Source organism: Carassius gibelio, chromosome A23 (assembly GCF_023724105.1).
Source record: "Carassius gibelio isolate Cgi1373 ecotype wild population from Czech Republic chromosome A23, carGib1.2-hapl.c, whole genome shotgun sequence".
Classification (NCBI taxonomy): Eukaryota; Metazoa; Chordata; class Actinopteri; order Cypriniformes; family Cyprinidae; genus Carassius; species Carassius gibelio.
This window is the reverse complement of record NC_068393.1, coordinates 5,694,317-5,704,642: the sequence shown is the minus strand read 5'-3', so window position 1 is coordinate 5,704,642 and position 10,326 is coordinate 5,694,317. Positions and strand designations below refer to the sequence as shown.

Genomic DNA, 10,326 nt, shown 5'->3' with positions numbered 1-10,326 from the left:
CCGTTGTTAATAGAGAAGATGCGCAAATCCACTTCATTTTCAGCGTTTTTTGGCGCATCTTCTCAGTTAACAACGGCTCTGTGTAGTAACAGCTGCTCTATGTGAAATAGAGCAGCCTCAAGCGGCCAGTCAATGAATTGCAGTTTTAGTCACTTCCTTATTGGCTTCACTAGAGAGAGCGAGAGGTTGCCGCTCAGTCCCGACACAAGTCAATTCAGACGGTGCTCCACGTCAGGGCCCTCGTTCGGACTTCAGTGACCAGCAACCTAAACCGGCATCAAAGTGCACTAATTGGGGATAACACTGGCTCCGTAAAATGCCATCCTCCAACATAAGTAGCCCTACAAACACACTTTGCTACTCAAACTAAACAAACAAAATATGTTTAGTCAAATTGCTCTAATCTGCGCAAATACTCCCAATTTCTTCCACAACCAAAAAAAAAAAAAAAAAAAATTAGCCATCAAAATACTAAAGTAACATTCAATTCATTAACTGAACACTCGATGCTGAACTCCCCAACAAACAAACACAACGCGTGCCAACTGATTAGATTACTACCATCAGCTGATAACCGGTATGGTTCATCCACAAAAATGTGAACCAATGACGTAGCACTACCCACGCAACTATGCCTACACAATATTGCGAATAATAGTTGTCTACTTATATTACGGGATCCAAATGGCCGGACGAGCCCCCATATGTCACGACTTCTTGGCTTACAATAGCAATGACATAGGGAAGTCCACACAGCTTTTTAAGTTAAAGGTACAGGTTGTAGGACCTGCTACTAGAGGGTGCACTACCAAAACAATAACAATCATGTGATTTGATGACGCTGAGATGGAGCGTGGAATGATGGGATTTGTTGTCTTCTACCCAACCGCTGACTGCCATCAATCAGAATGAAAGATAAATCATGGATTTAACGCGAGTTCAACGATTTGCGCAAGTAGATTACATACAAAGTCAATGCAAAGATGCTAGCAGACTATGGATCAGACACGTCCTTGTGCGGGTCTAGAGACACGATGTCCTGCATTTGGCATGTATACCCCATAAAACTAATCTTGTTGATCGTTATAATAGCATACGTTTTCTGTAAAGATACAAATCAAAACTACTAGTGAGATTGGCATCTCTTTCTAGTTGAAGTTTGTTGCGAAGCTACTTCCGCATTTGTCCACGACACTGTTGTCACGCGGTTTCTACATCAGTAAAGGCGGTAACAAAGGGTAACTAACATCATTGACAGGTGACTGAACTGCCCCGTGTCACTGTTTAGAATGGGGAAATTTTTTAATGATTTATAAGTAGTTAAAAACATTAGAGATATTGTTAGTAATCAGCTGGACAAAATCTATAACACTAGCCTAGTGGTTTTTGGATATTTTACTGAAAATATTTTACAAATTGTACCTTTAAATCCAAAATAAATATTAAAACATTAAATTATACAATGAAATTATAATTTGAATCAATAAATGTGTTAAGTCAGTAATTGAGAAGCTATTGAAAGCTAATCAAAACTGTAGTGCAGATCAGTAAAGTGTAAACTACGTGTAATGCAAAAAGGCAAAAAGAAGTTGGATGGTGCTGCACCAGCCTGGAGGCCAGAGAAAAGAAGAGACACGCAGCCCAGAGCAGCCCCAGAAAAACTGGCAGTAGATGTTTTTAAACAGTCCCGCCAATCAGCTACTCTCAGATAGACCGAAAACAGATAGCTCCCCCTTCAGATTGGGGGAAGAGACATGGCCCAAACATATTCTGTCCATGGTGGAGTGAGCACACCCAGCACAACAAAGCTGGGCATGACAACGTGTATTCTAGCATATGTGTACATTCTAAAGTGTAGCCTTTCAAGTATTCTCTGTTTGATGTTGTGTGTAAATGCGGGTGGTTGACAGATCATGAAACTCATGAAAGACACTCATGAAAGCTTAATCCATGTCTAGTGTCTGTGCTATTTCCCCCGTAAGTTATGGCCAATAACAGATATTCTTAATAAGATAATAAGATAACTCTTTTAAAACAAAGCTGAGCAATATCATACACTGTAAAAAATGTCAGTGAAATTAACTGAAAAATTGTGTGAATTCATGACATCAAAATTTTGTAAACCAAAAAACAATGACATTTTGTTACATTAACACTCATATTTTGCAATTTCAAAAAATACTGTTGTAAAACAGTGAACCATCAATTTTACAGTAAGGATATGTTAAAACAACTATATTTATTTGCACATTTAAATATAAGTGCAATTTAAACAGAGAAAAACTGTAATATAAAAAGGAGTCTAATGCAGCAAAAAAGGGAAACATGTTACATTTTATTAATTCTATAATTTACAGATAATGTTCAATAACAGCAAAAATATTGTTAATATGAAGGATTAAAAAATAGTTTTGTATTATGAATTAAGTAGACCGGAGCTGCCTTCATGCCTCCGAAGTCAGCTGCCTAAGCTTTGGAACACAGCCTAGCTGGTTATGGAATTGCATTCATCCTACTGTAGTTATGTATTCCATTTCCACATAAACAGTTTAAGGGTTATTAAGTATAATAATTATTGATAAGTATTTTTAACAATTTTATTTCATTCTTAATCAATTGTAAATCAAATAAAAAAATGTTTTATTCATTTACAGAATAATTTCATTAATGATGCCTGTGTAAAATTTTCATGTAAATAAACATCCGTGTTTAAATGTCAAAATATGAGCTTTGTGTGTATCCCTGGAGCTTGGCCTCATCCACTAAGCATTCGGATTATCGCGCTTATTTTAACCATAGACTGTACAAAATATGGACGTAGTGTCCGTGACGTCACCCATTGGTTTGTGAAGAGCATTTTTGAAGCTTAAAGTATGCGGTGCCATAAACAGTAAAAGAAATGGAGACAGCGACCCCATTGGATTCAACGGAGACAAGTGAAGTAAGAAGCACGGTCGAGCGTACTGCGCAGACTCAAATCGAGCTTGATGACGTAGATGTGACGTGAGCAACCTGTCTGACAATTGTAAGTCTTCTAATAGCTGTGCCAAGAGAAATCTAAATCACCCACCGAATCTTGCAGAGACGGCGAGCGTGAACAGGAGCACATTTTGGTAAGTATTTTGATGCATTATTTTTTCATTTTGCATAGCATTTATTTTAAAATTTAATGCCAGTACGACATATTCTACGTACACTTCTCCTCCTGTCCATACGGTAAATTCTCTACTGTGCGACAGAGAGTCGCAGGTTATGACGCAATCCGTATCACTCGCGGATAACCGAAATGAGTAAATAGGCGGGAGGTTAGTGAAGTTGAGGTGACTGGTTGCTAAAAGCTAGAGCTGTAATCGGGCCTTAAAAGTTAGGCCCGAAATGTCCGGAGCCCGACAGAATGCAGCCCGAACCCGAATGTACATTTAGATTGACAGCTTTTTAAAAGCCCGAACCCGTTTACAGCCCGACATTATTTAAATGTGCGCACACACACAGCTTTTGTCAAGAATGAGAAATTTACACAGGTTTTAACATTATTTATTCATGACTAATAATCTACACGCCACTTGGAAGTTGAAACAAAGAAATAAGTAATCTGTAACATTGTAACATCTCATTCTAAATAGGCTTATGCAATACACTATAAATATGCCAATAAAATTAATATTTCTTAACGAATTAAATTAAGATAATACATTCTGAAGTAAGATGGGTATTTGGCAATAACGAAATTAAGAGAAAGGCTCCGCGGGATTTGCGTCGGCACTTCTCTCCATTACTGCCAACATTAGTTTATCCTCTGACTAAATTATGTATTTAAGACTCGATTCATATTTAGTTATACATTGAAAAACCTACTCACCAAGATTAGGCTACATGTTTTTGATGAGGAAAATCATTAAATCCACTGTAAATGAATTCAGCGCGATCCTGCGCTATACTGATAGTGCATCCAGCAGCATTGAACTTGACCGCTCATTTACCTCACAAAGCCGGAGCGCAAGCCCGAACCCGCTCCGAGCCCGTGTAAAATGTTAGAAATGAAGCCCGAACCCGCCCGAGCCCGTCGGGTCCCGACGGGTCCCGTCGGGTTCGGGCAAAGATCTTCAGCTCTACTAAAAGCTCGAATTCTAGCAGTGGCAGTTCACTTGTCCCTTAATTGGCCGCGCCCTTAATTATACAGAGCTCTATCTAAAACTTAATATAAATGAAACGGATGAGTTACAAAACAATTCACCCTCACAGTTGTCATGACGGGAAAAAATAGCACCAGGCTGTATCAGGCTGTAAACATATTTTCTACTGTAAAGATGGGCATTTTAACATGGAGGTATATGGGAATTGACTTCCTTTTTGAGCCAGCCTCAAGCGGCTAGTCGATGAATTACAGTTAAGTCACTTCTGTAATGGCTTTATTAAAGAAGAAACTAATTTTATTTATTTAAAATATAAAGATTTACAAACAAACATGGCTGCATAAAATGTGTTTCTTCAAAATAGGATACAGAAAAGATATAGCCTGAGGGAGCACTTAATACAGACAGGAACATGTAGACTTAGTAACAAAAATAAAATAATAAATAAATAAATAAATATAAAGATTATAACATGAAATAAGGGGAGCATTCAGTCATTGTTCACAGTTGTGAAGTGCTTTAGGGTATCATATATTTTTTGTGCTTTAGGACCTTTCAATTTTTTTTAAGAATTCATATACATTTTCAGTTCGTTTAAAAAATAACAAATTTAGGAGATGATTTCACAATTCTACATTTCTATTCTAAGCTTGTTTGAGATGCACCTTGCCTCGCCTGAAATTTAGACTAGAGCAGACGGCTGCACTGGGGAGGAGTGAAAAAGGGCTTTAAGTCGGACACTTCACCAATAGGCTTGTTTGAGATTAGCAAAAAATTTATATTTTTTGTTCTTGACTTTTTACATTTATATTTTTAATGAATTCCTTTAAACTTTTGTATTGGTGTTGAATTATTTGTACTGTGAGCTGTTTCCACACATTTCACCTTGTTGAATCTCCTTATAAACATCTTAATGTAAATGTAAATGCATTGTTGGTATTTCAGTTGCATCGATTTAATCCGCGATAAAATACGCGAACGTGATCTCTTCTATTACTGATGTCTGTAGTCAACACAGCGATAATGCGAGATTCAGGGAGTGTCTAGTTTGCCTGCATCTTTTCCACTCCTTCCCATTGCGGCTGCCTACTCTCGCCTGCAGTAGTAAATGTGACGTCTCCTCGCAAAAGGTCAAACTTCCTGCGGCGACAGGATGACATCAGAGTACCGCGAGAGCGATTCGATAACCTTACGGAGAAGTCTAATTTCGACTCGCTCTCGCAGTACTTTGACGTCATCCGGCTGTCAGTTCTTGCGGCGCCGCATGAAGTCGAACACACCTAGAGAGATCGGAAGATTGCTCCTTGGATTTTAACGAAGGTCAAGGGTCATAGCAAGCGCGATCGCCCCAGTGCATTCCATGTTGGTGAATGCTGACACGTGTACACGTGAACTTTGTTGCAGTCAGTGGTAAATTAACAGCTTGTTTTCGTAAAATTTAAAAGACAGTATTACACAATGATTGCAATCAAGGCTATTTTGCAGTCATAATAAGGATGCGTCAGGGGGGTCTATTGCTTAAAAATGATTACTTGTCGTTTTTGCAGCAAGACGCTGGAGACGTTGAGGGGTTATGTGCTGCACTGTAGAGTTCATAGAAACGAACCCCGCTGTTTTTTCAAATGTCTTGGCGCTAACTGCAAACGGACATTTTGTAGTTATGCAGCTTTTAAAGCTCATTTCTATCGGTATCACAATGAGTCTGCACCCGTTGTTACAGCTGCTGTTACAGATTTAAAATGTTCCATTTCATTGTGTGATCGACAATTTCACACAGTTAAGGAACTCAAATGCCACTTAAAACTATACACACATATAGTTGAGGGGCAAGCTTTGGCATGTCCAGTAAAGGGTTGTAAAAAAACGTTCACTGTGAAATCAACGTTTACTGCTCATATGTCCAGACAGCATAGATCATGTTTGGTGGATAGCATAAGTGACACTTACAGAAATATTTTCTCAGTCTTCTGCTGTCATTGCATGTAATGATGTTTCCCAGACCTCAAATGATGAAACGAGTGACAATGTTGAACTGCCACATAATTTTAAAGAGTCATTTCTTAGGAATGTTTGTTTACTTAACCTAAAATTGCAAGGGCAGCTCCTCCTTCCAGCTTCAACAATACAAACAATTGTTGAAGAGATGCAAAATGTGCATGATCTAGGACAGGATTACACTTTAAGTGAAATACGGTCACTTTTACAAAATGATATGTGTCTAACAGAGGATATTGTCACTAAAGTTTGTGATTGTGTAAAAAATTCAGATTTGTTCTCTTTCTGTCATCAGGGACCACTGAGAACAGCATTTTCAAGAGCGCAGGCATTCAAGCAAATGTTCAAGTACATAGAGCCTAAAAAGGTAAGCTTAGGAAATGATGAAAATATGACACAAAGGTTTGCATACTACATACCGGTAAAGCAAACATTAAGTAGCTTACTGCAGTCAGAATTCTGGAAGAATTCAATGTCACAAACGCCTTGTGCAACAGAATCAGATGTTTTCAGTGACATAAGTGATGGCAAAAGCTTAAAGTCCAACCAGTTTTTCACTGAAAACCCAGAATGCCTGAAACTAATTCTTTACCAGGATGCTTTTGAAATTGTCAATCCCCTTGGCTCTGCTAAAAAAAAAAGCACAAAGTTTTAGCAGTTTATCTATCTGTGGCTAATTTACCTGCTTATCTGCGATACAATACTGATCACATGTCCCTTGTCTTACTGTGTGTAGAGAATGACTTAAAACAGTTTGGATATGCTAAAGTTTTCTCTGAGTTACTACAGGATTTAAAAGATTTGGAAGAAAACGGAATAACTGTAGATGGTAAAATGATCAAAGGAGGCTTGTTTTGTATTGCCGGTGACAATTTGGGTTCGCACAGCATAGGGGGGTTTACAGAAAATTTCAGTCGTTCTCAGTACTTTTGCAGGTACTGCGAAATAACCCGAAATGAGTTTCAAAATGATGACCCCAATGTTTGTGGTCCACAGCGTACCCCTGACAGTTACGATTCTGCTGTTTGTGATCTACAAACTGAAGACATTCAGGACTATAAAGGCATAAAGGTAAACTCAGATTTTAATACTCTAAAATCTTTTCATGTTTGCCATCCTGCTCTCCCACCGTGTTTAGGCCATGATATATTTGAGGGTGTGTTATCCTATGATGTTGCATTGTACTTGAAGTATTTCATTAAACAAAAGCAATGGTTTACATATTCAACTTTGAACCGGCGCATCAAGCAGTTTAAGTACAAAGGAGCTGATGCTCTCACAAAGCCATGTGCTGTCAACTCTGGTCTGGCCAAGCTTTCAGGGCAAGCCATCCAGAACTGGAATTTTTTGAGATTGCTTCCAGTGTTAATAGGTGAAAAAGTGCAAAATCCAGAAGATGATGTGTGGCAGTTAACTCTCCAGCTTAAAGATGTTGTTGATTTGATTTGTGCACAGAAGATTTCATCAGCACAGGTAGCCTATCTTGACATTCTAATCCAAGAATATTTGGAATCAAGAAAGTCTTTATTTCCTGAGAGTCCACTAAAACCTAAACACCACTTCTTGCGCCACTATCCTGCACTATTTTTACAATTTGGCCCCCTGATTAGACTGTGGACGATGCGTTTTGAAAGTAAACACAGCTACTTTAAGAGATGTGCTAGGCATTTAAAAAACTTCAAAAACATCTGCTTAACCCTATCTGAAAGACATCAAATGTTTCAGGCATATCTTTTAGCTGGACCAGGATGCAGTCAGCTTCTGCAAGTCAAAGACAGTTGCACATTTTACCCCAGCCTTTACAGTGATGCAATTAAACATGCAGTCAGAGAGTTTAGCTTTTCAGAAATTAATACTTGTCTATCCACAAACATAGTGCATAAAGGTACATCATATGAAAAGGGTAATTTCCTTGTGTCAGAAAATAATGAGACCATTGAATTTGGAGAACTTCTCATTATTTTAATTCAAAATGATGCCACTGTGTAATTTGTGATGGAAATACATAAAGCTGACTATCATTCTGAATACCATCTGTACTCTGTGACAAAACAGATCACCAGGTTGCATTGTCTTAACATTAATGACTTGGTAGATTTTTATCCATTACCAACTTACTTTGTTAATGGCCATCAAGTCATTCCACTGAAACACAGCGTGTTGTTGAAATAGAGGAGAATAAAAGTTTTTGTTAACATAATATATGTGGGTGTAGTGTGTATAATAATTATATATAAGTACACACACACACACACACACACACACGCGCACACACACACACACACACAGTTGCATGTGTATATACATGTTTATATTTATATATAATTAATATTATATATAAATATTTATAATTTACATTTTTTTTTCTTAAAATTATACATGTATGTGGGTGTGTATTTATATATACATAAGTATTATATACAGTACACCCACATATATTATGTAAACAAAAACTTTTATTCTGCAAACGATTATTCGCGATCGTTAGGCAGCAATACATACAACTTTAAAAGTATGAAAATATGAGTTTTGAGTAATGAGTTTTTATTTTACTATTAGATGTGCAGACAATACTTAAAATTGTCAAACACATTGTTTACTTAAAAAAAAAATACAGCTCCACTTATGTGTACAGTGTTCACTGAAAGTCTAATTACTGCTTACTTGATTCCAGAAATGACTGACTCAGAAAGGACATTTCTACACACCACCATCACTGACATCTTGCCTGACCTTCCAGAGGTGACCAAACATATTTTAGAAGATACCTTGCAGTCTCTTGGTGTGGAGACAAGGGATGACTTTAGGTTTATTGAAGAAGCTGATTTGCTGTCAGCATTGAGGCCAGTTCAAGCCCGCAAAGTCCTTGCTGCTTTGAAACTGAGGTGTAAGTCATGTTTCACAATACAGAATATAACCAGTGCCCATTGTAACCATAAATCATCTAAAAAGTTGGAAATATAAATTTTTTACATTATGATTATAATAATTTTTGTGTTTTGCAGGTCAGACTCCTGAAAGCAGCAGCTCATCTGGTGATGCCTTGCCAGGACCTTCAACAAGTTTTTGTTCATTTTCACCCCAAAGTTCACAATCAACCTCTCCCATCAGCTCCCAAAACCCTAATATAGACTGGATGGACACCTTTCTGGTTCCATGGGATAAGTTACCAGAGGAACTGATACAAATATTTGAAAGAGGAAACCGACCAAGTCCATGTATGAGAAGAGAGATGGTCCGGATTGTGGTTCGGGAGATGATACAAAAAAATCGTTGCCCAAGTACGAAGTTTTCTAATGAAGTTGCCAAGAAGATGGTAGCAAAATATCCTAAATCTCTGCAAGACGTAATTGAGGGAGAGGTGGTTGGGCTAGGGTACCACTCTTTGGCTAAGCAGTTGCAGTACAGGATAGAAAATGTAAAACGATGTACAACCCCAAAAATAAGGAAAAGAAAATGTTGCTCTGATGAGTGTGACACCGATGAAATCTCTCCAGAACAGAGGGCCGCAGTGCAAGATACTTATGGCTGCATTAACTGACATTTAAAATTCCTGCCCCTTGGAGAGACCGAAGAGAGCCAGCGAGAAAAGAAAGAACAACTGAAGAGGATGTTTCTGCAAACTGAAACAAATGCAGAGGAGGTCAAGCATCTAATGAAGTTGACTTTCTATACACAGCGTAAACAAGTCAACCAAGGGGAAAATATGAAACATCTCCTCAAAGAGTGGCCATTTTGGTTCAGCGAGCTTGGCATGACAGTCCACTTTAAGGAACTTACTGGAATTGGGCTTATAGAAACTTTCACACGGAATGTGGTTCTGAAGGGGAAACAACTCTTGAACTACTTCAATACTGTTGGTGTAAACAAGAACAAAAAGTTCCTACAGGCTGTAACGAACTTGAAAGTGATCAGGGGAGAGCTGAGTGATGGCTCTGAAGATGTCAAAGAGATGTTGCTGCTTTTGTTGTCTTACTTTAATGATAAGGAAGACACAATGTTCTGTTATGTGGAGGACACCTGCCTGCCAGAGGAAGTACCGATGGGTCAAGTTCATCTGACTCCCAGCCTTGTTGTATGTGGTAAGTACATTTTTTCCCGTTCTTTTAATTTGTCTTGTATCTCAAATTTTTTCATCCACTCCTTGAGGTATTTGTACACCCCAGGTGAAAAAGTAGTACACTTCCATACTTAAAGT

The 10,326-nt window shown here is 38.1% G+C and overlaps 1 long non-coding RNA gene across 1 annotated transcript; it reads left to right on the top strand.

Annotated features, from left to right (window-relative positions):
* The first annotated feature begins 5,390 nt into the window (after window positions 1-5,390).
* On the top strand, window positions 5,391-8,957 carry LOC127945105 (uncharacterized). The gene is made up of 4 exons (XR_008150518.1): window positions 5,391-5,543; window positions 6,424-6,495; window positions 7,125-7,199; window positions 8,803-8,957. It is a non-coding gene; the product is annotated as an uncharacterized LOC127945105 (long non-coding RNA).
* The last annotated feature ends 1,369 nt before the right edge of the window (window positions 8,958-10,326 follow it).